Genomic DNA, 24,685 nt, shown 5'->3' on the forward strand with positions numbered 1-24,685 from the left:
GGTTTCTCTGAAGCCGGATTGGGAGGAGTCGAGGATGTTCTGCTCTTCGATGAATGTGGCGAGTTGGCTGTTTATGGCTTTATCGATGACTTTCACTGGGAGCGGGAGCAGGGAGATGGGTCTGTAGTTTTTGAAATCGGTGGGGTCTGCCGAGGGTTTCTTCAGGGGGGGAGGGGGGGGGGGATTGACATCGGCATGTTTCCTGTCGTCTGAGAATGAGGCAGTCGCCAGGGAGCGGTTGATGGTGTGGCGGAGTATGGGTGCGATGGTGTGGCGGAATATGGGTGCGATGGTGTCGGCGGCACTGTTGAAGATCTGGTGGGGGCAGGGGTCCGTGGGGACCCCGGAGTGGATTGACTTCATCGTCTTCAGTGTGTCTTCGGTGGTGACGGCTGTCCAGTTGTCGATCGCTGGCTTCAGGGTGTCGGGGGTGGTTGGCGGGAGTTCAGTGTCTTGATTGTCTACGTCGAAGTTGTTGTAGATGCTCTTGATTTTGTGGTGAAAGAAGGTGCTGAGTTTGTTGCAGAGGTCTTGTGAGGGAGGGATGTCCGTCGACTCGCTGGTGGGTTGGGTGAACTCCTTGATGATGTTGAAGAGTTCTTTGCTGTTGTGTGCGTGAATGGAGATTCTGTCTTCAATCACTTTTTTTCTTGTTTTTCTGATGAGTTAAAGGTGGGCGTTGGTAGCGGCTCTGAAGTTGTGTGCTTCTGTGGATTTGGTGTTCCTCCAGGCCTTTTTGAGGCGGCGGCAAGTGCGTCTGGACACTCGAAGTTCGGTGGTAAACCTCTGGCTTTCATGGCGTGGGTGTTGTTGTTTTTCTTGAGGGGGGCTATGGTGTTGGCGCTGTCAGAGATCCATCTGTGCAGGGTTCGGGTGCAGTGTTGGGGTCATCGTTTCCCGCGATGGTTGGGGTGGAGTTGCTGAGTGACGAGGTGAGCTGGTCGTCTGTGATTCTGGTCCAGTTTCTTCGAGGGAGCAGGTGCTGGTGTCTGTGGATGGTGGGTGTTCTGAAGTTGAAGTGGACTCATCGGTGGTCATTCCACGGGAGTTCGGTTGTGTGGCTGAAGGTGATGGAATTTCCTGTTGTGAAGAGGGGATTGAGGGTGAGTCCTGCTGAGTGTGTTGGTTCGGTCAAGATTTGACGGAGTCCAATGTTGTGGAGGTTGTCCAGGAGGGATGTGGTGTTGGGGTCCAATTGATTGTCGAGCTGGAAGTTGAGGTCTCCCAGCAGAGTGTAGTTGGTGGATGCAATGGCATGCAGGGAGATGAGGTCCGTGATGGAGTTGGTGAATGGTCTGTGTGGTCCCGGGGGTCAGTAGATGAGCGTTCCTGAGAGGGTGGTGGTAGGGCTGGTCAGTATCTTGAAGTGAAGGTGTTCCATCAGGTATGTGGTTTCGTTGGCGAGTGTGCTCAGGCAGAGGGCGAATTTGTGGACGATGGCGATTCCTCCTCCCGGGAGGGTGGGGCGGTCCTTCCTGGAGATCTTGTATCCTTGGAGAATGGCGTTGTCTGGCCCCGAGGTGGTGTTGGTCCAGGTTTCGGGAAAGAACGCTATGTCCGAGGTGGTGCTGTCAAGGAGGTCCCAGATTTCGGTGGCGTGTTTGTGAAGGGATTGGACGTTGAGGAGGATGGATTGCAAGGTCTTTGGTATGGGTGTGTTCTTGCGGTCAGGTTGTGCTGGGTCCGTGTTTCTAGCTGTGCAGTAAGTTTGTCGGCAGCGGTGACAGCTGAAGGGTCCATGGGTGTCGGCTGGTGAGGCTAGTATGCAGTTGTTGTTGCGGCCTAGATTAAGTGCGTGGAGTGCTGCTGGGTCGTAGCGCTGGTGGTGCGGAGGTCCAGGGTTCCTGGCGCTGGACGCGGACGGGAGCAGATGGGCTTGCCTTTGCCGCAGCTTTAGCGCGCCAGTGGCGCGTCAGCTGCGTGGCCGTGCAGCGGCCGCCATTAAGTAGGGGTCGGGGGAGGGCTGGACAGCTGGGATGCGGGGGAGGGGAGCTGGATTGGGCCGGTCGCGCTGGTCGTGCTGGGGGGGAGGGGCTGCAGGGGCTGCAGCGGCAGGGAAAGCGGGCAGGAAAGGTGGGAAAAGGAGGAGTAAATGAAAAAGGAAATAGAGCAGAAAGGAGCAGAAATGCAGAAAAGTGCAGTAAGGAGAATAAAAAGAGGGCAGAAAAACGAGTGAAAAACGGAGCGAGAGAAAGGAGATAGAGGTCCACTGGACTACAAGGGATGATGCACAGGGAAACCTGCGGGTGGAGGAGGGTCTCGAGCACCAAACACTCGAGAGTGCAGGGGCAGGCCTCACTTAATGGTGGAGCTGCGATGAAGGGGGAGCAATTTCACTGACAATGGGTGAGTGGTCTTGCTCTATCACAACAATATCTCATAAATTGAGAAAAAGAAGAAAACTAGGGACTGATAAAGAGTGGCTGTCAATAACATATATTCACAATGTATATGATATCAAAAGACACTGTACAATCCACCTGATTCTGTACATACTGTGAGAAATTAGCCTGGTATATGCTGCCCACTAATAACAAGCATTTACAATGCAATGGTCTCGGCATTGTTAAAGTTAGAGCTATTGGCATTGCTCATGACATTATTTTTGTTTATGTTTGTTTTTAAAACATTTAAAGAAACTGCATTGTTATTTACAATGTCAATAGCCTAATCTCTCTCAAATAAAAAACATAAATCTTGATGTTGCCATGTGTTTTAGGCCTTTCCTGCCTTTTGCAATAAGCCCACTTACACACGTGAGGTACTGATTTTAACAGATGTGTGGCAGTGCAGAACAGAAGAATCTTTGTTATTATTTATATTATCAATTGTTTTTGCTACATTTTTGCCTACCAAACCCAAGTCAATGTGCATAAATACACACATTTTGCAAAACCCCTGTAAAGTCACCAGATATTATAGATTAAGCTCATATTTACAGAAGTATACATAACCCCTATTTCTAATTTCAGTTCTGGGCATATTCCAAAAATGCACAGTTTTCCTTCATGCTCACATTTGACAGATTACATTTCACCTTATAGATTGATGCACAGTCAAGCCCATAATTAAGAGGAAAACACCGTGGTAGCAGATTTGCTCATTCTAGTGGCCTTTGGTAAAAGAGACAGAGGTGGCAGCTAAAACAGCCGATAAACACAGAACAGAGACAGACAGGAAGTCTGCGAGAGGGAGCGTGACAAGGCGAATAGCAGATACTATAGACAGACAAGAGAGAGCACGAAATGAGACAGCTTAACGGGAAGATAATGTAGACAGAGACAGGCAGGCCGGAGAGGTTAGGCAGGATCTATAGACAGAGACTGTCAGACATTGACAGAAACAGACAGGGAAAGAGACCGAAAGGGCGGATATCTAAAAAGGTAGACAGACACCCACATGGAAGACTCACCGTTGTCATCGAAGTAGTGCATGTTCAGGTGAGCTTCCGGGTCCCCAGGCTGTGCCAGGGCCCGGTGGGCACAGAGCAGTCCCAGAGCCTGGACCCACAGAGCAAGCCCCCGACACATCTCACAGGTTCACACCGGACACCCCGCTACCCCCGGGATACAGCAGGGTAGCGACTGTCAGTGGACGTTGGGGGCTCCAGCAGTAGGGGGCAGGGTTCCTTCCGGGCGGGCTGTCCCACGAGTACCCCCAAGACGTGTGCCACGGTCTCCTAGCAGGCAGACGATCTGCGGCGGTCCTTTGTAGGACAGGAAGAGGGGGTCTCCTCAAAAAGTAAGACCCCAACAGTTGACTTGCACTTCACGCCCAGAAGTTTGTGGTACAAGGGGGGCCCCAGAAAGGCTTTGTTCAATGGTTGGGTCGCCGTGCCCTGTGCCCTCTCCCAGAGGTCATCTCACCGGTTCCGGTCAGCGGCAGCACCGCCCTGCGTGCAGGTGTCTCCCTCCAGCGAGCATCCCTCACAGAGCCCCCCTGCCCCACTCTCTGCGGCTGACCCCGCACTCTCCGCCCCTCTCCTCCCGGTTATCTCTCACTTTTCTCTCTTCTGACCACCCTGTCCCAGTCCTCCCTTTCTCTTTCAAAGACCCCTCTCCCACTCTGTTCCGTGCTCCCGCCCCCTCTTTCTCCCTGCGCACCCTGTAGTGCACCCCTGCAGCAGAGGGGAAGATGTGAGTGTAAGGGGACTGGGTGGGCTCCACCTCTGGCCGGCGGGAGGAGAACCACGGAAAAGGATCTCTGGCCGGCCCCGGAGTCAGGTTACAAAAGCTTCAAACTGGCCCCTCCAAAGCCTCCTCGAGTGGCTGCAGGAGAACAGTGCGATTCCGATCCTCGCCCGCCCCTCTCATGCTCCTCCTCTATGAGGCGAATGTAGGAAGGTGGATATCTGACTATGGTTACCCCCAACTTTTTGCCTAGTGTCTAGCTGGTTTTTCGACTTAGTTGGCCTGAGATCCTGCCATTCAGGGTCTCAGGCTGTCTGCTCTCTCTGTAAAATGGACTCCATGTACCCTAGGTACATAACCAATTGGTAAGGATCACCTTATTGGACCCTGTACAGTGTACCCTAGGTACCCAGGGCATAGGTGTACCCTAGGCCTCCCAGGGGCTGCAGCATGTATTATGCCACCCCTGGTCTGGCCTTCCAATCAGACACAACTGGCTGATCACTCAGCTGGGGCAAGGTCGTGTAATCACCCCTTGCTTAGGTGTAGTATTCCTATACCTACCTTATATATAGACACATGTGTACCTATCAGTCACTCCTATGGCAGGCCTTAACAATCCTGGAGGCAGAGTGCTTGGTAACATGTGAGATGGTGCTCTAGCATGAGCTGAGCCTGTCTGCAGCTTTCGGAACCATGTCCTTATAGCTGTTCTATGGTATAGCCTACCATATACTCTTAAAGTGCCTTATAATCTTAAACGGTTATGGTAACTATGGTTGGGCTGTATCAAAACATGTCGTGTAAGGTGTCTAACACTTTGGAATAATACCCCCATACCATTTCTGGTGATGAGGATATTATTCCCCCCTTCTAGAGGGAGAGACATGTTAAAATCATACTTTGCTGTTAGCCTCTGACCAAAGCCTCAGCATCACAAAATGGATGCTGCTGCCACGACACAAGTCTGACCTCCTGCAGCTGGGAGTGATCCCAGCCAGGGAGGCCTGGACAATAGGTTTCCTGCTTGGGGAGGTGCTAGCACCTCCCCAGACAGCCTTTAGTGTATTGGGGCAGGGTGGGCTGAAAGGAATGAGACATGCCTGGGGCACACAAGGTGTTCCTTGCATAGTCCAGTTCAAACCGGCGCTGGGGCACTCCAGCCCCAGCTCTGGCGCGAAACTGGACAAAGGGAAGTGGGTGTAACCACCCCCTCCCAGGTCCCACCCATAAGGCGTGACCTAGCAGGTATCCCAGCCCCCCAGATTAGTATAAGAGTGGGAGTTGGGCCTCAAGACTTTAGATTATCCTGAACCTGCAAAACTGAACAGAAACTCTGGACCTTCGACATTCGACGAAAGAAGAAGACTGAAGAATCTCCCTTGTAGCCAAGGAGTGGCTACCCTGTGCAAACAGGCACCATCAAGTGACTACCCTTTGCTTTGTGAAACGTTCGACGAGGAACCGATTGCAGAGCCCGACCAGAGCCTTGATTTCCAGACTTCTCCGACCCTCATCCACATCTGCAGCAGAGCTGAGATCCGTGGAGGCGACGAGCGACGTGGGACCGGCTACCTGGGAAAAGTGGCTAGTAACTTACAGCGCAGCTTCTGAGGTACCCTCGAAGTTGTGCACCGGGGATTGAGAAGCCCCAACCCCAAGCACCATCTGCACCGAAGACCAGCCCCCCACACTCCACGAGTCCTGTGTGGGGCCCTTCAGCATTTTCCTGCTTGCCGCGTCTGTCCGGTTGCTTGCCCGCTGGCTAGTGGCCTTTGTGACGACGCTCCCTGAAATCTTCTGCGCTGGTTTGGCTCCTCCAGACTGGCTCCCGCTTCTCTGCAAAGAAGGAGCACCCCAGACCTTCCTGGTCTGCACCAGAAGCAAGTCCCTTGTTCTTCGTGGGTTCCACTTGCCAAGGCTTGGTGAGTCCTAGTCCAACTACGACGCCGCCGACCGCAAGAGCCTTCGTGGGACAGCTCGCCTCCTGGTCCTGGTCGTCCTCGACGCTTCCTGGTCCTCCTGGCTGCAGCGACAAGCTTCACCTTCACCTGCAACTCTTCACGACATCGCCTGGTTCCTTCCTGGTTCCACGTGGTCACTGGCTAGTGACCTTGACTCTGTCCCTTCTGCTTGCAGGTTTCTTCTCTTCTTGATCCCAGGCTTGGGATCCACCGGACACTCTCTCCTGACTGCCTGTCAGCATCTTTCTTCAGGCATCCATAGGAGTCGACGACGAAAACGACGCATCTTCACCCCTATGCACCCGCAGCCTGTGGGCTAGGTAACTTGGGTACTCCGGTGCTCATCAGGATAGTGACTATCCTAGTGTCTAGTTTTCAAGTCTCAACTTCCTAGCTACTCCGGAAGTGTCCTAAATCTATCTATTTCTAAACTGTAACATTGCTATTGACTTTTACGCATTACGCGTGAGTGTTTCCACTCTGCACACGAATCCCGTGGGCCTCCCACTCCCTAACTAACGCTAGTGTAGTGTAGCCCCAGCGATTCCCTAGGCCTAGGCCTATTCTATTTCCGTGACAGTGGTTCTTATACCACTTCTTTAGTATATGGTTTGCGTGGCCCCTAGGGCCTAACTGTATTACTTACCTGTGTGACTTACTTTATGCATTAATAAGACTGTGTTGTACTTACCTCTAAACTCATAAAGAGTGCTGAGGGTTTGCTTAGAATAAATACACTTTATTTTATATATATATCTGTTGTGGTGTCCTTTCATTTGGTATTCAAGGGATTATATATGGTATCACAGCTGGCTTCACATGCCATTCAGAGTTTAGCCTAAGACTGCTCTTGTCCATGCTACCACTAGGATAGCTGGTCTATAAGGTTGACTTTACAACCAATCACCATAAGGGTATTTGGACTGATATAAGGTGTACACTATAACTAGTGACATCATACATCAGGCCAACTTCTCACAGCGAATTTACATTGTTTTACTAAAGTGCCTGTTACTAGAACCTTTGCTAAACTGTCCGGTTAGCTAGCTCAGTGGGTTAAAGCAACAGCCTTAGACATCTACTACCAGAAAGGAACATACCTCCTGAATTCAGACTAGGCGCCCTGCGGTCCGGGTGAGAGTCGAGTTGTACAGAATGTACAGCTAACTGCACACAGCTCCGGAGAGGACAGGGTGAAGAGACCAGAGCAGCAGCCGGACACAGGGGCACCGAGGGAGCCGAGAGCAGGGGGAGCGGACGAGCACACCACTGCCTTTCTCCGAGGCAGAGCAGAAATGCCTCGGAGAAACGCAGTGGCGGTTTCGGATTCAGGGCGTGTTTTGCTTTTATCTCCTCTTGCCATTGGCTGGAGGAGATAATTAGACTTTCTGAAAAAAACACGCCCCCGGGCCTAATCGGAATGACGGACCTCTTCTCCAATGGCTGGCCAGCATTCAAGAGGCCAGCCAATGGAGAACAGGGGAGAAGAGGGGCGGGTTCAAGCCCCTCTTCTCCAAGTCATTAAATCTCGGATCGAGCCTTCGAGCCGAGACCTAAAAATGGGCACCTTGTACCAGTCCAAACAACCCTTATTGATGATTAGGTTAAAGACAACCTGTGTTGAAAGCTATCCTAGTGGTAGCTATGGAGAGCAGCCTTCAGGCTAAGTCTCGAAGGAATGTAATGCAGCTTAGTTTACCAGATTATAACCTCTTGAATTACCAAATGAAAGGAGAAGCACACAAGGTATATATATAAAATATATGTATTTATTACTAAACACTCTACTAACCCCTTTTTGAGATTAGAGAACAAGATACACAATATTAAAGCACTAGAACAACAGTCAATAGCACAATATACAATGGGCCCCAGGGGGGAGACCAAACCATATATTAAGAAAGTGGTATAAAAACCATGACTTGACTAGACACAGTGCCTAGAGCACGTAGAATCGCTGGGACCCCAAGGAACCACCCAAGGTAGTGACACAGGGGACCCACGGGGGACGCGTGCAGTGTGAGAACACAGCCGGGAGCTCCGTACAATCCTATGGGAAAGTCACGGTTGGAATTTTAAATCTTAAGGACACTTAGGAGAGGACTTGGAGCAAGCCCTTTCAAACTTAGAAGGTTCTAAGGCCAGCACCTATGTGAGCACCGGAGTACTCGAGTTACCTCACCCAGGGAAGCCGGGTGCATAGGTGTCAAATGGTGTCGGAATTTTCGTCGTTTTCTATGGCGAGATGCTGCAAAGTGCTGCTGCCGTGAAGAGGAAAAGTGTCCGGAGTGATCCAAGCCTGGATTGGAGCTGAGAAGAACCTGAAAGCAGAGGGGACAGTGTCTGGGTCACTTCAGGGTGACCAGGGGCACGGTAGACCATTTGCCCACCAATGTTGGGTGTTTTAGGTGCGAAGAGGTGAAGCTTGTCTCCGCTGCTACGGGGACCAGGAGATGTCGATGATGACCAAAGTCCACAGGCGAGCTGTCCCACAAAGGATGTCGAGTGCTGGGGGGTCGGTGTCCGGATTGGAGACCAAAAAGCCTTGGCTACGGCAACCCACGTGGTGAGAGTAAAAAGGCTTCAGTGTGGACTAGCAAGGTCCTGTGGACTCCCCAAGCGATGGAGTGTCAGGGCACGTCTGGAGCAACCAGGTAAGCCCACTCACTGAAAGTTAAAGTACCCTTCTCAGGGACCCACAAGTCGACGGACAAGGGATCGTGAAGGGACCTCGAGAGGAATCACTAAATACCAGTTCACGGGACACTCGTGGAGTGTAGACCAGTAATCTTCAGTGGAGTCACTGCTCGGGGTCTGGACTACAAGTAGCCCAAAGCACACCCTCAGGGATCGCCAAAAAGCATATGCTGCAGCAAATGTGCACGGTGTCCAGGGGTTCGGGTTGCAGGGTCCTCACAAAGGCTTTGGATCTCAGATTTGCTGAGAGCACGGATTTGCTTTGGGGAAGCTTGGAAACCCACCTCCTGTGTTGCAATATCTTCAGAGTCCTTCAGGAGCTGCGTAGTTGCAAACCGGACAGATGCGTCTTTGGTGCCTGCCTTGCAGGGGATTAACTCCTTTACTCCAAGGGAGATTCTTCGGTCATCCAACGTCGTGTAGATAGTTGAAGTTCTGGGATTCTGTGGCAGAGTTTCGTCCAGTTAAATCTAAAGTCCTGTAGTCAGGGGTTCCTACTTTAGACCCATGGAAAGGGTGGGACAAACTCTGGGGACCCACCTATGGGAGGGTCAGGACAGAGGGGTGGCTACACCCATGTCCTTTGTCCAGTTGCGCGCCAGAGCAGGGGCTGATAGCCCCTGCAACCGGTTTGAGCTGGACTATGCACAGGGACACCAAATGTGCCCCCAGTGCAGACATCAAAGCACTCTCAGAGTGCACCCACCCAGCCCCAATACACTAAAGCCTGTCTGGGAGGTGGTCACACCTCCCTGTGACAGGAAACCTATTGTCCAGCCATCCCCTGCCGGAGTTTTGTCCAGCAGAAGGAGGGCAGACTCGTGTCTGTGGCTGGCAGCATCCATTTTGTGATGCCAGGGCTTGCAAAGCTGGTACTGGGTATACCAGTGCAGTCATATTTCTCCCTCTAGTAGGGTGGAATCATACCTCCCACACCAGTTACTGATCTGGAAGTATGATTCTAAGGTGTTTGACACCAAACACGACATGTTTCCATGCAGCCGTTTTAAAGTTAGCATTTACCGCGAGGTTATAATGCACTTAAGATTTTATGGTAGGCTGCATCACAAACAACCCCGGAATAGAGGTTCCGAAGGCTGCAGAGGGGCTCTGCTCATGCAGTTGCACCCTCTCACATAGAACACAGCACCCTGCCTGCAGGATTGATAAGGCCTGCCATAGGGGTGACTGATAGGTATATATGTGCAGTGATATGGATAGACGTAGTGAACCTATATCTAAGTAAGGGGTGCATACACCACCTTACACAGGCTGCTGTAGCAGACCTGTTGTGTCATTTTGAATGGTCTCCCAGGGGTGGCATAATACATGCTGCAGCCCCTGGAAGGCCTCTTTGGTACCTATGCCCTGGGTATATAGTATAACATGTACTATGGACTTAAAAGGGTACCCCAGAATCCAATCTGAAGTGCACCTAAAGTACATGAACAACTAATTTAGGGAGAAAGCAAATCGACTGGGATCCTGATTAGCATTCCCCATTTGACGTGTGTCTTGGTTATTCTATGTACTAATAACGCATCTTAATATGTAATCACTGTTTATCTCCTATGTTTATACTTAGCTCCTGTAACTGATGTAATTTTGTAACTTGGAACTCGCTGATCCTCATGTAAAGCGCTCTGATACCTCCAGGTCTAGCCAGCGCTATATAAAACTCTGCAAATAAAATAAATAAATTCTGTGTGGTGTGCTGTTCCTATGTGGTGAGTGGATGGTCGGGGTTACCTCCTTTGTTGTGAGGAGGCTGTTGAAGTTGGTGAGTTGGGGTCTGAAGGTCATGTAGATTGTGGATATCTCTTGGAAATGGTTCGCTAGAGTGTTGCAGAGTTCCTGTGAAGGGGAGATCGTGTTCTCAGTAGCTGTCGGGCAGGGGACCTCTAACGATGCTGAAGAGTATTATAGTGTGGTGGCGCTTGCTTTGATGTGTTTTGCCAGGGTGTCTTTTTTCTCATCTTTGAGGTTTCGGAGGTAATTGTTGAAGGCTGACCTGAAGGTGGCTCGGTCTATGGGGTCTCTGCTGCGCCATCGTCTCTCCAGTTGTTTGCAGGTGTGTTTAATTTTCCTGAGTTTTGGTGTGTACCAACTGGTTTGTTTGGTGGATATGATGGTCTTGGCTGGTTTGATGGGGGCGACTCAGTCAGCACAGTTGGAGATCCAGGCTGTGGAGTTCTGGATGGCCTGTTCCAGGTTGGTTGGGGACTCGGGCTGAGTGGTGTTGAGAGCGTCCGTCCATTGGGTCTATTTCACTTTCTTCCAGCTGTGAAAGTAAGAGTTGGGAGGCCTGGTGGAGGTGCACAGGGATCCTGGGATGGTGAAGTGGACCATGGTGTGGTTGGTCCAGGTGAATTCTGTGACATGACTACGTTTGACTTTGTCACTGGTCGTGAAGATCAGGTGTGTGTGTAGGGTCGGCAACCAGCTGGGTGAGGCCGATGTTGCTCATGCATTCCAGGAGGTTGGCGGAGTTGGTGTTTGTGGGGTCGTCGAGGTTGAAGTTGAGGTTGTGAGGAATATGTAGTGCTTGGAATTGATGGCTAGTGGGGCAATGAAGTCGGTGATGGTGTTGCAGAAGCTAGAGAGTGGTCTTTAGGGTCTGTACGGGAGGGAGCCTCTGATGGTCGTTCTGCCTTCCGTGTGGAGTTGAAAGTTGAGGTATTCCATGATCGAAGTGGTGTCGTCTGCTGTGGTGGTGAGACGGATTTCTTCTTTGTGGATGATGGTGATGCCTCCTCCGTGTTTGTTGGTGTGGTCCTGCTGTGTCACCTTGTAGCCGTTGGATGCTGCAATGGCGATGTTAGGGTGGAGGGGGACAAGCACAGTGTCTGTGAAGACGATCACGTCAGGGGCGAGGGTGATGATGGTGTCCCAGATTTTGGTGGCATGTTTGCTGAGATATTGGGCGTTGAACAGAAGGCGATGGAGTGGTTCCAGGGCAGTCAAGGTCATGGAGTGGGAGGAGCACAGGTTGTCAAGAAGGCGGGCGGTTGTGAGTTGCAGGTGAAGAGACAGCGTTATCCTACCGTTGTTCAAGGAGATGTGAAGCAGCATTCATTGTTGAGGCATCTGAGTGATTAAAGGAAGAGTCGTGAGACGGAACTAAGACCAGACTGCCTTGGTACTGATGAAATAAGGAGACAGGAAGCTTAGGGTGGTGAAAGGAAGAGGCATGAGGTGGAACTAAGATCAGGCAGCATCAGTAGACAGGTATTGTTGGTACTCATGGTGGAAGGAAGAAGCATGGGGGATCCAAGGACGAGCAGCTGCGGTAGTCATGAGATACAGAGACAGGAAGCATAGGGTGGTGAAAGGAAGAGTCATATGGTGGAATCAAGGGTGGGCAGCTGCTGTACTCATGACATACAGAGACAGAAAGCATAGAGTGGTGGAAGGGAGAGGCATGGAGGAACCAAGGTCCGGCAGCCGCGGTACTCATGAGATAAAGAGACAGGAAGTGTAGAGTGGTGAAAGAAAGAGGCATGAGGTGAAATCAAGACTAGGCAGCCTCGGTACTCATGAGATAAAGAGGCTCGAAGCAGAAAATCCGGGAGCCACAGTGCAAGTACTAGCTAAGCCACCCTTAACCTTTTTAAGAATGACAAAATGAGTACCACAAGGATCCACTGTGGTACCAGCTGCTGCACAATATTATTTCAAACGCTTCTCTGTTGAAACTCGGTGCTGGTGGGGATGGGGCGAGCCTGGATGTTGCCTTCACAAGCCCTGTGCTACTAAATGTCTTTCCAGTGGAGAGACCCATGCGAGAATCCCCCCCTCCCCCACCGGAAGGGAGGGTGGGGGCGAAGTCCCTCCAGAACGGGAAGCCTTTGACGCGCAGGTCTGTGATGTCACCGCCTCTGTAAGGCTGTGTTTGATGTTCCCACAGAATAAAGAGGTCAAAGGTGACGCTTGAGTGGTGGACCCTGGAGGACCCCAGATAGAGCTGTGAGCCGGCACAGTGACAAGGGGCCCAGGGGGCTCACGCTGCAGGGAGACCCTCTCTGCTGCCGCAGGGGTGGGATTCATGGCAGGAACTGGCACTTCTCCCCCCGGGGGCATACTGTGCTACAGCCATGTGCTGACAGGCGTGAAGGCGTGAAGGCGTGCCGCGTCAGCACGTCTCCACCAACACTGTACATATTCACGTCTACATTAGGGCAGAGCAGCTCTGTGGCTGTAGTGTGCCCGCAGACTTGTCTGGGGACACGCAGGAATGAGTGAGGGAGGGAGCTCAGTGCCCACGTACCCCAGGAGAGGCGATTGGTCTTCCCAGAATGCCCCATGTCGTCAAGCCGTCAATAGTAGTGTCAGGTTTTCAGACTGTCCACTTGGGTACCTTCTCAAACTGCCCACTTGTCTGAGATTCACACACTGCCCTGCCCACAGGTGCAAAAGTTACCCTCTGCCATTAGTGCGAGAGCCTCAATCTGCCCATTGGTGTGAACTTCTCAAACAGAACACTCGTGCAAGCTCCTTACACTATCAGACAGTGCAGGCTGCCCATGCTGTCCACCAGGGACAGCTTCCACACTGCCCACCACTGCAAGCTCCCCTTCCTATCCACTCGGGCGAGCCCCGTGCACAATCCAGAAGTGATCACTCATACTGCCCACTTGTGCAAGCTCCTCATACCTTCTGTCCAATAGTGCGAGCGCCTTGCACCACCCACGATTACTGGCATCTGACACTACCCCAGTGGGAGGGTCTCACGCGGCCGATTAACGTATTCTTCTCTTACTGCCCATCCGTGCAAACTCCTCACACTGCCTCCAGCTGGAACTTCAGACACTGACAGTGAGGCCCCCAGAGCACCCGCCACTGCACACCAGTACGAGTCCCTTGCACTATCCAGGAAGCCCTCACACTGCCCATTAGTGTGACCTCACTGTATCCACTTGTGCAAGCTTGTCACATTATCAACGAGTGTAAACTGCAGACACTGCTTAGCAGCGCCAGCCTCTCTCTTAGCTCAGTAGTGCCAGCCTCTCTCTTAGCTCAGTAATGCCAGCATCTCCTTCTGCTCAGTGGTACCAACTCCTCAGACTGCCCATCAGCGGAAACTGTCCACACCAGCCAAAAGTGCATGCCCCTGGCACTGCCCACTAGGCTGTGCTCTCTACAATGCCCACAAGTGCCACCTAACCATGTGCACCCCCAGTGCGAGTTCCATCCACTACCCAGGATTGCCAACATGGATTAGTTACTTACCTGTAATTCTAGTTCTCATCCAGGGGTATACTCATCAAAGTCATAATCTATGAATAATCCCCGCCCACATGCGGGATCCCGGAGCATATAGAAAATACATATATATACATATATATGCATATGTGAAAACATATACATGCAGCCTAAAATGTTTCAAACATGGCAAAAATGCTGAAATTACATAGGTTTGCATTGTAGTACCCCTAACCCATAAGGAAAAAAGGAAGCACTAAGCCAATTGTCACACAACAATGTTTTATTGCCATAAAGCAAACTTGTAATTGCAGGAATTTGCCTGTAGGCTGCAGTAGGGTATCAAGAAAACAAAGAAAACTGACACCTCGCCTTTAAGGCATTAGAGTAGGGGGACCATGTCTTTAAGACCTGCAGGAGACCCCTTGCTCCCATGATGCACCACAGGTGACAGTTAGGTCAGTTCTTTTTGACGGTGCACACGCACCTGAGTAGATCTGCAATCAATAAACAATAACTTGAGGAGAATGCTCGTCCGGGGAGGTGGGTGGGTCGCTTATGACTTTGATGAGTATACCCCTGGATGAGAACTAGGATTACAGGTAAGTAACTAATCCTTCTCATCCAGGGGATACTCATCAATAGTCATAATCTATGAATAGAGTAGCAAGCCCATACCCAAAATCTCATACGAGCAATAAAGCATCTAAAACATGCAGTAACACCACATTCACATAGCAGTTATGCAAACAAATTCCTTAAAGAGGCCTGCCCCACCTGGGCGTCGGCCTGTGCGTCTGAATCTAGGCAATAATGGCGTGTAAAGGTATGTATAGAGCGCCATGTAGTCGCTTTGCAAATTTCAGAAATGGGAACGTTGCGAAGGAGAGCTACAGTAGACGCTTTCCCTCTAGTAGAGTGTGCTCTTAGTCTGACCCGTAGAACCTTGTGGGCCAGTTGATAGGACAAGGCTATGCAGGAAACAATCCATCTAGAAATAGACCTTTTGGAAGCAGCCAGCCCGGTATTTGTTGGACTGTAATTGACAAAGAGCCTATCAGACTTTCTAAGTGAAAGGGTTTTAGCAAAGGTAAAATTTCAATACCCTCCGGAGGTCTAGAGAATGTAAAGCTCTCTCCGGGGGAGTGGTTGGCTGAGGAAAGAAAGTGGGCAGCGTGATAACCTGATTACTGTGGAAATCCGAGACCACCTTGGGCAGGAAGCTCGGATGAGTACGTAGTACCACTCTATTGGTGTGGAAAACTGTGTAAGGTTCCTTGCAGCACAGGGCCTGAATCTCACTTGCCCTGCGGGCAGAAGTGATGGCTACTAAGAAGGCAGCCTTCCAGGTCAGATGCTGCAAGGACACCTTATGAATAGGTTCGAAAGGAGCCCCCCATCAACTTAGAGAGAACGATGTTGAGCTCCCAGGGAGGGGAAGGAGACTTCACTGGTGGAAATACTTTTTTAAGCCCTTCTAGGAAATCTTTCACTACCGGCATCTGGAAGAATGAGGCCTGGGTAGGAGATTTTCTATAAGCTGTGATAGCAGCTAAGTGGACTCTGAGAGAAGTATACTTTAAACCAGACTTTGCCAAGTGCAATAAGTAGGGGAGAATAACCTGTTCTTGACCCTGGATTGGATCAAGGGCGTTATATCTACACCAAATGTAGAACCTCTTCCACTTGAAGGCATAAGACTTCCTAGTGGAGGGCCTTTTTGCTTCTCGAAGAATGTTCATACAGTCCGCCGGAAGATCTAAATGTCCGTACTGGATGACTTCAGGAGCCATGCCGTCAAGCGAAGGGAGAAAAGGTTGGGATGGAACACTCTCCCCAGGTTCTTGGTCAGTAAGTTCGGCAGGCAAGGCAATCTCCGGTGTGGCACCTCTGACAGTTGGAGGAGATCCGGATATCACCACTGGCGGGGCCACTCCGGAGCTATTAGGATCATCCTTGCTCTGGTCCTGAAGAATTTCTGTATGACCGCTGGGATGAGAGGGAGAGGAGGAAAAGCGTACAGCAATGTCTGCGACCAGCTGATCAAAAGTGCGTTCCCCTGTGATCCCTGTTGGGGAAACCTGGAGGCGAAGACGGGGCATTTTTTGTTTGCCGCGTCTGCGAACAGGTCGATGTCCGGTACTCCCCACTGCCGGAAGATCTCTTGGGCAACGTCTTCGTTCAGCACCCAGTAGTGCGCTTCTACGAAGTCTCTGCTGAGGCCGTCTGCCTGCACGTTCAGGGTTCCTGGCAGGTGACTGTGATGATTGAAAGACCTTTCGCCAGTAGCCACCGCCAAATGGACTGAGCTTCCAGAGACAGGACTCGTGACTTGGTGCCTCCCTGCTTGTTCAGATAGAACATAGTTGTTGTGTTGTCTGTCTGAATCTGAACGTGGCTGGTTTGGATAGAAGGATACAGGGATTTGAGAGCCAGATGGACTGGTCGTAGCTCTAAAAAATTTATGTGATAACTTCTCTCGGTAGTGGACCAGAGACCTTGTACCTGAAGCTGGTCCATATGAGCACCCCAGCCCTGCATGGAGGCATCTGTGACCACTGACTGTGTCGGAGGCGTCTGATGGAAGGGGACACCTTGAAGCAGATGGGAGCGTTTCATCCACCATCTGATGGAGTCTCTGGCGGCTTGGTGGAGAGAGACAAGATCTTCCCAGCGACCTGACCTTTGAAACCACTGATCTTCTAGCGCTTGTTGTAGAGGACGCATGTGAAGGCGTGCATTGGGCACAATGTAAATGCACGAAGCCATCGACCCCAGAAGTGACGACACTTGCCTGGCTGTGGGGAATGCAGTGTCGAGAAGTGTGTGGCATGTCTGAATCAATCATGGATGATAACCTCTCCTCCGAAGGACACACGCTTGCCTTTGCGGAGTCCAGAGAGGAACCCAGATAGTGAATCCGCTGAGTGGGATTGAGGAACGACTTTTTGTAGTTGACTTGTAATCCCAATGACTGTAGTAGATTGAGGCAGAACGACAGATGGCTCTGGAGTAGAACAGGAGTGGAACTCTTCAGGAGCCAGTCGTCTAGGTAGGGATAGACGAAGATCTTCTGCTTGCGGAGGAATGCAGCTACCACCGCCATACACTTGGAGAATGTCCGTGGGGCAGATTTGAGGCCAAACGGCAGAACTCTGTACTGGTAGTGTTGATGAGAGATCTGATACCTGAGGAATTTTCGATGTTTCACTGAGACAGGAATATGAAAATAGGCGTCCTGCAGGTCGATGGCACACATCCAGTCTCCCTGGTGAAGATGCGGGAAGATTTGATGCAGGGCTAGCATTCTGAACTTTTCCTTCTTGACAAATCCGTTGAGCAGACGCAGGTCGAGGATGGGTCTGTACTCTTTGACTACTCCTCGCTTTTGAACTAGAAAATAGCAGGAGTTTACTCCTTGATTTCTTTGCAGGGGTGGTACTTCCTCTATGGCGTTCTTGGATCGGAGAGTAGCTACTTCGTCCAGTAAAAGCCTATTTTGAATTTGAGGAAGGTGCTGCCTCCGTGGGGGTACTTTCGGAGGGGGAGACTTGAACCTCAGCAAGTAGCCATGCTGTACAATATTCAGTACCCATTTGTCTCTTGTAATGGCTTCCCACTCTTCCAGGTAAAAACTGATACTTCCTCCTACCGGAGTGGCGAACGGGCACGAAGGAAGTAAGACCTCACTGTTTGGAAGGCTGCTTGGTGGAGGACTGTTGCTGTTTGGCGTTCCCTCTCCCTCTGCCACGACCCCTTTGTTGGAATTGGGGCCTCTGCTGGTTCTGAGAGAACCATTGAGATGTTTGAACACGCTGATGAAAGGAACGCTTGTCGCCCTGACGAAAGCGCTTCGGATATTCCTTTCACTTCTCCAGCCCAACAGCCTTAACGGTGTCCATCTCTGCTTTCATTTTGTTCATTTGGTCATCAGCGTGAGCACCAAATAAGGACGAACCGTTAAAAGGCAAATTAAGAATTTTCTTTTGAGCATCGGGCTTGAGGCCCGTTAGCTTCAGCCAGGCTGAGCGTCGAGAGCATACGCCGTGGGAGTATCCATGTGCGGCGAGGTCCGAAGCATCCGCAGCCGCACTTATGATCTGATTGGCTACAAGCCCACCCTCGAGGAGAATTTAGTTGAAATCCTGTCTGTCTTCCCTTGGAAGTTTTTCAGCGAATCTGGAGAGGGAATCCCAAAGTGAACGATCATAACGCCCCAGAAGGGCTGAAGCACTCGCCACTTTCATGTATGAAGCAGAAGTGTTGCACATCTTCCTGTCATAGGAATCCATTTGCTTAATGTCTTTCTCCGGGGGGACAGAAGAGGAAACAGATGCAGAGTGGGACTTCATGGCAGCCACCACAATAACTGAGTCCGCTGGCGGGTCCGCTCTTAGGAATAAGGGATCCTCGGCAGGAGCGTTATACTTCTTGGCGATCCTTGAAGGCACAGAGCCCACCGTAGCAGGAGTGAGAAATGTGGCCATAGCTGGCTCCAACAGCCCTGGCACCAACGGTAGCAAAGGTCTGGGCGCTGAACGGTGATGTAAAGTATCAAATATAATTGATGTGGGAACCACAGGGGTGTGCAACGTGGTGTTCAATTTCTGTGCACCTCTAACCAGGACCTCAGAGAAAGTAGCGATGTCATCAATAGGAGACACTCGTGATGGAGGAGTGGAGGAAAAGGTCGGAGAATAGTCCCGGACCGAGGACCTCGTGGAGGAAGACCAGGTAGGCGATCTAATGCGTCGCCTCTTGTGGGGATGGTCACTGTGATGAGCCCTGGACCGTGATCTGTGTTTATAAAGAGATCTTGGCCTTCTGTGAGGGGAAGAACGATCCCTGGATCGTGACCGACGTGGAGAAGGTGACCTTGGCCTACCAGGAGGAGACTTGCTTCTACGCGGAGAAATCCTGGAGGGCGAAAACATGCAAGAATAGTCCGAGCCCGGACTTCTGCAGTCACCTGTACCCACATTCTCCAACCAGCGAGGTGAAAGTCCAAACTTCACTGTCGCCTTAGGTGATTTATCCGGAGAAATCTGTATGATATGTAGACCTGGAGATGATGATCGATCCCCTGATGAAGATCTAGATCTGGTTCTAATCTCCTCCGTGGCCGCTGCAGTTCTATCCCTCGACGTCGAACGTCTCGACGTCGATGATGTTTGCGTCACCATCGGTGCCAACTGCTGGGAATGCCGCTCCGCTCTCGACGGTGGTCTCGACGCCGATCGCCTACGGCGATGCGGAGACTTCGACGTCGACCTTCGTCGTCGAGCTGGTGACTTCGACGTCGACCTTCGTCGTCGAGCTGGCGACTTCGACGTCGACCTTCGCCATCGAGTTGGTGACTTTGACGTCGACCTTCGCCGGCGGTCCGGTGTTTTCGATGTCGATCTTCCATGACGTCGAGTTGAGGCTGATCTCCTTGACGTCGAATGCCTTGACGTCGATAGACCCACTTGCGGCGAGATACACGTCGTCGCAGCTCTCGACGCTGACCCCCTCGAGGTCGGCGGAGAGTGTCTCAACGTCGACGGAAGCCTCGACGTCGACGGAGACTGTTCGGATCTCATCGGACTAACAGCCTTCGAGCCCGAAGTGCTGTGCCTCGTCGCCGACTTACTTGTATGCGGCGGAGAATCTCGACGTCGAGATGGATCTTTTGACGCAGAAGCAGTCCTGGGTCTTTTAGACGGTGACTTCGACGTCGACGTCGAATCTCCTGGAACCTTGGTCTTCCTGGGATTAGGAGAGGTGGTGTGTCGCCGTTTCTGAAGTCGTCTAGCTGAAGATGTTGGTTTTAAGGATGAATGGTCGCCTTCACGACGGCTTCTTTCCTTCTCCAGCTGGGCATGTAGCTTTATGCGCTCTCTATCGCGCAGAGTGCGCCTGGAAAATGTCTGGCAGTGGGGGCACCGGTCAGGATTGTGTGAAGTTGGAAGACACACAATACACACAGAGTGTGGATCTGCCAGTGCCATCTTATTGCCACAGGAAGGGCATTTCCTGAATAAAGCAGGCATTCTGACTGGAAAAATTTTTAATATACTAAGGAAACCAGCAGAATAAGCTTTCAGGAGCCAGAAAATGTCGAATTTTCTGAGAAAATCTGAAGAGAAAAACTTTCAGTCAAAAAACTGAAGAGCTCAAGCTCCAGGTTCCTCATAGAAGGAGCCGGAAAAAAGAACTGACCTAACTGTCACCTGTGGTACATCATGGGAGCAAGGGGTCTCTTGCAGGTCTTAAAGGCACGGTCCCCCTACTCTAATGCCTTAAAGGCAAGGTGTCAGTTTTCTTTGTTTTCTTGATACTCAACTGCAGCCTACAGGAAAATGCATGCAATTACAAGTTTGCTTTATGGCAATAAAGCATTGTTGTGTGACAATTGGCTTAGTGCTTCCTTTTTTCCTTATGGGTTAGGGGTACTACAATGCAAACCTATGTAATGTCAGCATTTTTGCCATGTTTGAAACATTTTAGGCTGCATGTATACGTTTTCACATATGCATATATATGTATATATATGTATTTTCTATATGCTCCAGGATCCAGCACGTGGGCGGGGATTATTCATAGATTATGACTATTGATGAGTATCCCCTGGATGAGAACTATTGTTGTCCACAATGGAAGGCGCTCACACTGCCCACCAATGACAGCTTTGAACACAGCCCAGCAATGCGTGTCCTGACTGACCCTCAGTGTGAGCTTCGCACGTTGTCCACTGGTCTCACACTCCCCACCAGTTCCACCTTCTGACACAGCTCGCGAGCGGAAGCGTCTTATGGTACCAGTGCCATCTCTGCGCACTGCCCATGCGAACATCAAACCACCTAATGTTGGTGAGAGCTGATTTTTCTGCACATTTTTTTTAGGTCTTGCCTAGCATTGCAGCGCGCATGCGCTGCTCGTTCTGTGAGACATATTGTGGATGAGGAGATTTCAGAAGGGGACTTGAAGCCCCGCCCCTCATTTTCATTGGCTGGCGTCATCGTTTATGTAAAACAGAGGCCTCCGATTGAAACTGAGGCTTTTTGGTTTTCGCCCTTCCCCCTTTTCGTCTGGCACATCCGGACTGGATCATCTGCTTTTCAGCTGTCATGAAGTAATTTATTTTCTATAGGGGGTGTGTGGTGGCCGCTCATGTTTCCGAAGTCTTGTTTTGATTAGTATGAGTTTTCCTGGTGACCTGGGCAGCTGCGAGGACAGACGCTCCGCACTGGGCTAGTACAGACAATGTGGAGCGCTTTCCTCAGGGCAGTGGTGAGTACAGATTTATGGCGCATGAGGCTACATTTTACAATTCACGTATGGGTGACTAGTTTTGTTTTGTACTTGCCGCACGTTATGCATGCTTTCACTCTCCCACTTCCACACCCACCACTAGCAGGACGGGCTGCGCAGCTCGTCCAAAACTTTTTTTTTTTAAACAGTCGACCTCAAGAAACTGGGTTCGAGTGTACATCATGCCACTGTTTGCCCTCATGTGTGGTGTTTCCCCTGCAGTGGGGACCCCATGTATCTGAGTCCTTTAAAGATGCTTCTTTGAACCCCAGGGTGCTCCCACCACCCACCACCCGGTCCCTGCATCTCTGTACCTGGCCCCGCCCACGCCGTGCGAGCGATGTGGATTGGCTCTCTGGGGTGGGGGACTGGGGGCCTGACGCCCCTTTGTGTGCCCGGGGCTCATGGGGGATCTGGGCACCGTTTCACACCAGGCCTCAGGGCCATCCTATTGTCAGAAGGAGTTTAGTAATTACACCTAATTAGCACACGGCCGTGACGTCGCGGGGAGTTCAAAGCACAGGGGCTGTGGCAGGTTCAAGAAAAAGGACCACAGCCTTGGATGGGGAGGGAGGGTCAGCGGAGCCAGGACAAATGGCAGTGCCAGGACAGAGGGTACCAGTGCTGCAACACCCAGCAAGCAGGAGAAGAGATTTGTGGAACGTTTTGGAAGTGGTTTCTGTGTCTCCCGGTACTGCAGTGGGCCGTCTCCCCTGCTGGACTTTTCTCCCCTGCTCCCGGATCACACCAGATCCTGCCCACCGGACTATGGTGCCCGGAACCAGAGCCCCCCCTGTTTATCACTGCCGCCCTCCTCCTGCACTGCATCCCAATCTGTGGAGCCATCCAGTGGCTGTAAGTGATTTATTCCAGTTAGAAACCTTTTTGGGGGGCTGTGGGGTGCATAGCTGGGCTGCTGGAGGACTCGTACAACGCCAAGGTCTTGGACGGGGTTCTCTGTGTTTTCCGAAGTGGGGGACGTGTGGGGGGTGTCTCTAAAACACTATTTAGTTTTGTGTTCATTAGTCACTAAAACCCCAAGAAACATGCGCTGAAATATAGCATATATAGATTGCTTCTGCATCGTAATATTGGAGTCGCTGTTCTTTACAATGATAGAGTTGGTGTGGATACTATAGCAGTACAGGCGCCTTGTGATCAGCTTGATATGTATAATTGCGAGCAAAAATAACTTGCTTTTTAAAAAGCCCTTCATTCCTCACCTCTGCTGTTTTTAAGCGCTGTAAGTAAATCACGGTGAGCAGGAAATTGAATAATAGCGATCTCTGAAGTTGCGTTCTGACAGCAAACAACGAGTCACTGAATTTGAAGTGTTGTATTTTCTTTTTCTTTTAAATGAAGGAGTTTATGGCGGAGACTTGAGGGATAGAGAAGCCTCGCGGATGAGTTGAAATTGAAAATTAGGAGTGATAACCAAAGCTTGTTTTTTATTTAGCGCCTCTGCTGTTTCTAAGCGCTGTAAATAACAGAGGTTACTATTTCACAATGTATCATACTAAATGTACAGTTCTCTGAAGAATATTAAGTTGAGTCTGCTTGGCAGAAGTCAGGTTCATGCCCTTCAGACCTTGTTATTGGCAGATGTCCAGCCCTCTGGGCCACCTTAGGCGTGGGCACTCACCATCTAGAGAGCCGGTTTCCTCCTAAGTAGAGAGTCTAGCGCACCACTCATAGCAGTGAATCCATGCTTAGAGTCTACCGTACCACTCATAGCAGTGGATCCCTGCTTAGAGTCTAGTGTACCACTCATAGCAGTGGATCCCTGCTTAGAGTCTAGCATACGCCTCATAGCAGTGGATCCCTGCTTAGAGTCTAGCGTACCCCTCATAGCAGTGGATCCCTGCTTAGAGTCTAGCGTACCACTCATAGCAGTGGATCCCTGCTTAGAGTCTAGCGTACCCCTCATAGCAGTGGATCCCTGCTTAGAGTCTAGCGTACCCCTCATAGCAGTAGATCCCTGCTTAGAATCTAGCGTACCACTCATAGCAGTGGATCCCTGCTTAGAGTCTAGCGTACCCCTCATAGCAGTGGATCCCTGCTTAGAGTCTAGCGTACCCCTCATAGCAGTGGATCCCTGCTTAGAGTCTAGCGTACCCCTCATAGCAGTGGATCCCTGCTTAGAGTCTAGCGTACCCCTCATAGCAGAGGATCCCTGCTTAGAGTCTAGCGTACCCCTCATAGCAGTGGATCCCTGCTTAGAGTCTAGCGTACCACTCATAGCAGTGGATCCCTGCTTACAGTCTAGCGTACCCCTCATAGCAGTGGATCACTGCTTGGAGGCGCTGGGACTGTCCCCATTATTAGTTCAATCACTCCGGTCCTAGCAGAACATGCCCGGGTAAACGCTGCTTTTTGAAGGAATATTTACCCCTTTGAATTAATTATATTAATGACCTTGTAGACAAAAGCATTCATTTATATGTTATTTGTTCCGGGCAAGCAGAGGCTGTTGGGGCGGGTGTGCCGCAGCGGAGTGTACTTGTTTGAACTTGGCATCCCATAGACACAAGGCATAGGATACATGTGACATTTCCTGATTTGTATGTGATGTACATTTGTGCACAGTGTTAACAAAAGGGATTCATGTAGTCTTCTACTGAAACAACAGAATACTTCCAGTTATAGTATTAATGCAAGGCTTTTAGATTGTTAACTATGGCACGTTTTACAAATGCATTGTAAGAGTTAATGCAGTTATCTTAATTCTGAGATTTTATCATTTTTGTTGGCTGTTTATGTGCACTAAACATTTTGAAGTTGTTCTGACAGTCTTTATATGGAAGGTTTGCACAACTGACCTCTTTAGAAACCTTTGCTCCTCTCTGGCCCGTTCTATCCACTAGCGTCCCTCTTTTGCGCTGTCTCCCCATCAAAACCTCTCTCCATTCACTGCCATTCTGTCTGTCTGTCTCTATTTCCCTCTGTTCCTGTCTGTTCTTTGCCTGTTCGCACTCTGCCTGTCTATAACCCCTCGCTTTCAGCATGTGCGTGTGCCTCTCTAACTTTAAGCCTGTTTCTCTTTGCCCTTGTAAAACATGTCTCTAACCAAACCCTCTCATTCTCTGTGTGCACTTCTCTCCGTCCCGGTCTGACTTGGTAAGAGTATTCTGCATCATTCAGAAACTCTGTCCATCACCACCCCCTTTTTCCCAAATCGATTTTATCCACACCCAGTGTGGGAGGGTATGCTCAGACGTGAGTCCCTTGCTCATTGCACCATCAGGATTCAGGCAAGCCGGGCCGACGAAGGCTGTGATGCCAGAAACCGGTCCCCGGAAGCTTGTTTCCTTCCCAGTAGAAGAATTGGCTTGGTAGTTTGGTTTGCCCTGTTCCCATCATGCACTGGGACAGGTACAGACTAATTTGCATGTAGCCAGG

Source organism: Triturus cristatus, chromosome 3_1 (assembly GCF_964204655.1).
Source record: "Triturus cristatus chromosome 3_1, aTriCri1.1, whole genome shotgun sequence".
In the NCBI taxonomy this organism is placed as follows: domain Eukaryota; kingdom Metazoa; phylum Chordata; class Amphibia; order Caudata; family Salamandridae; genus Triturus; species Triturus cristatus.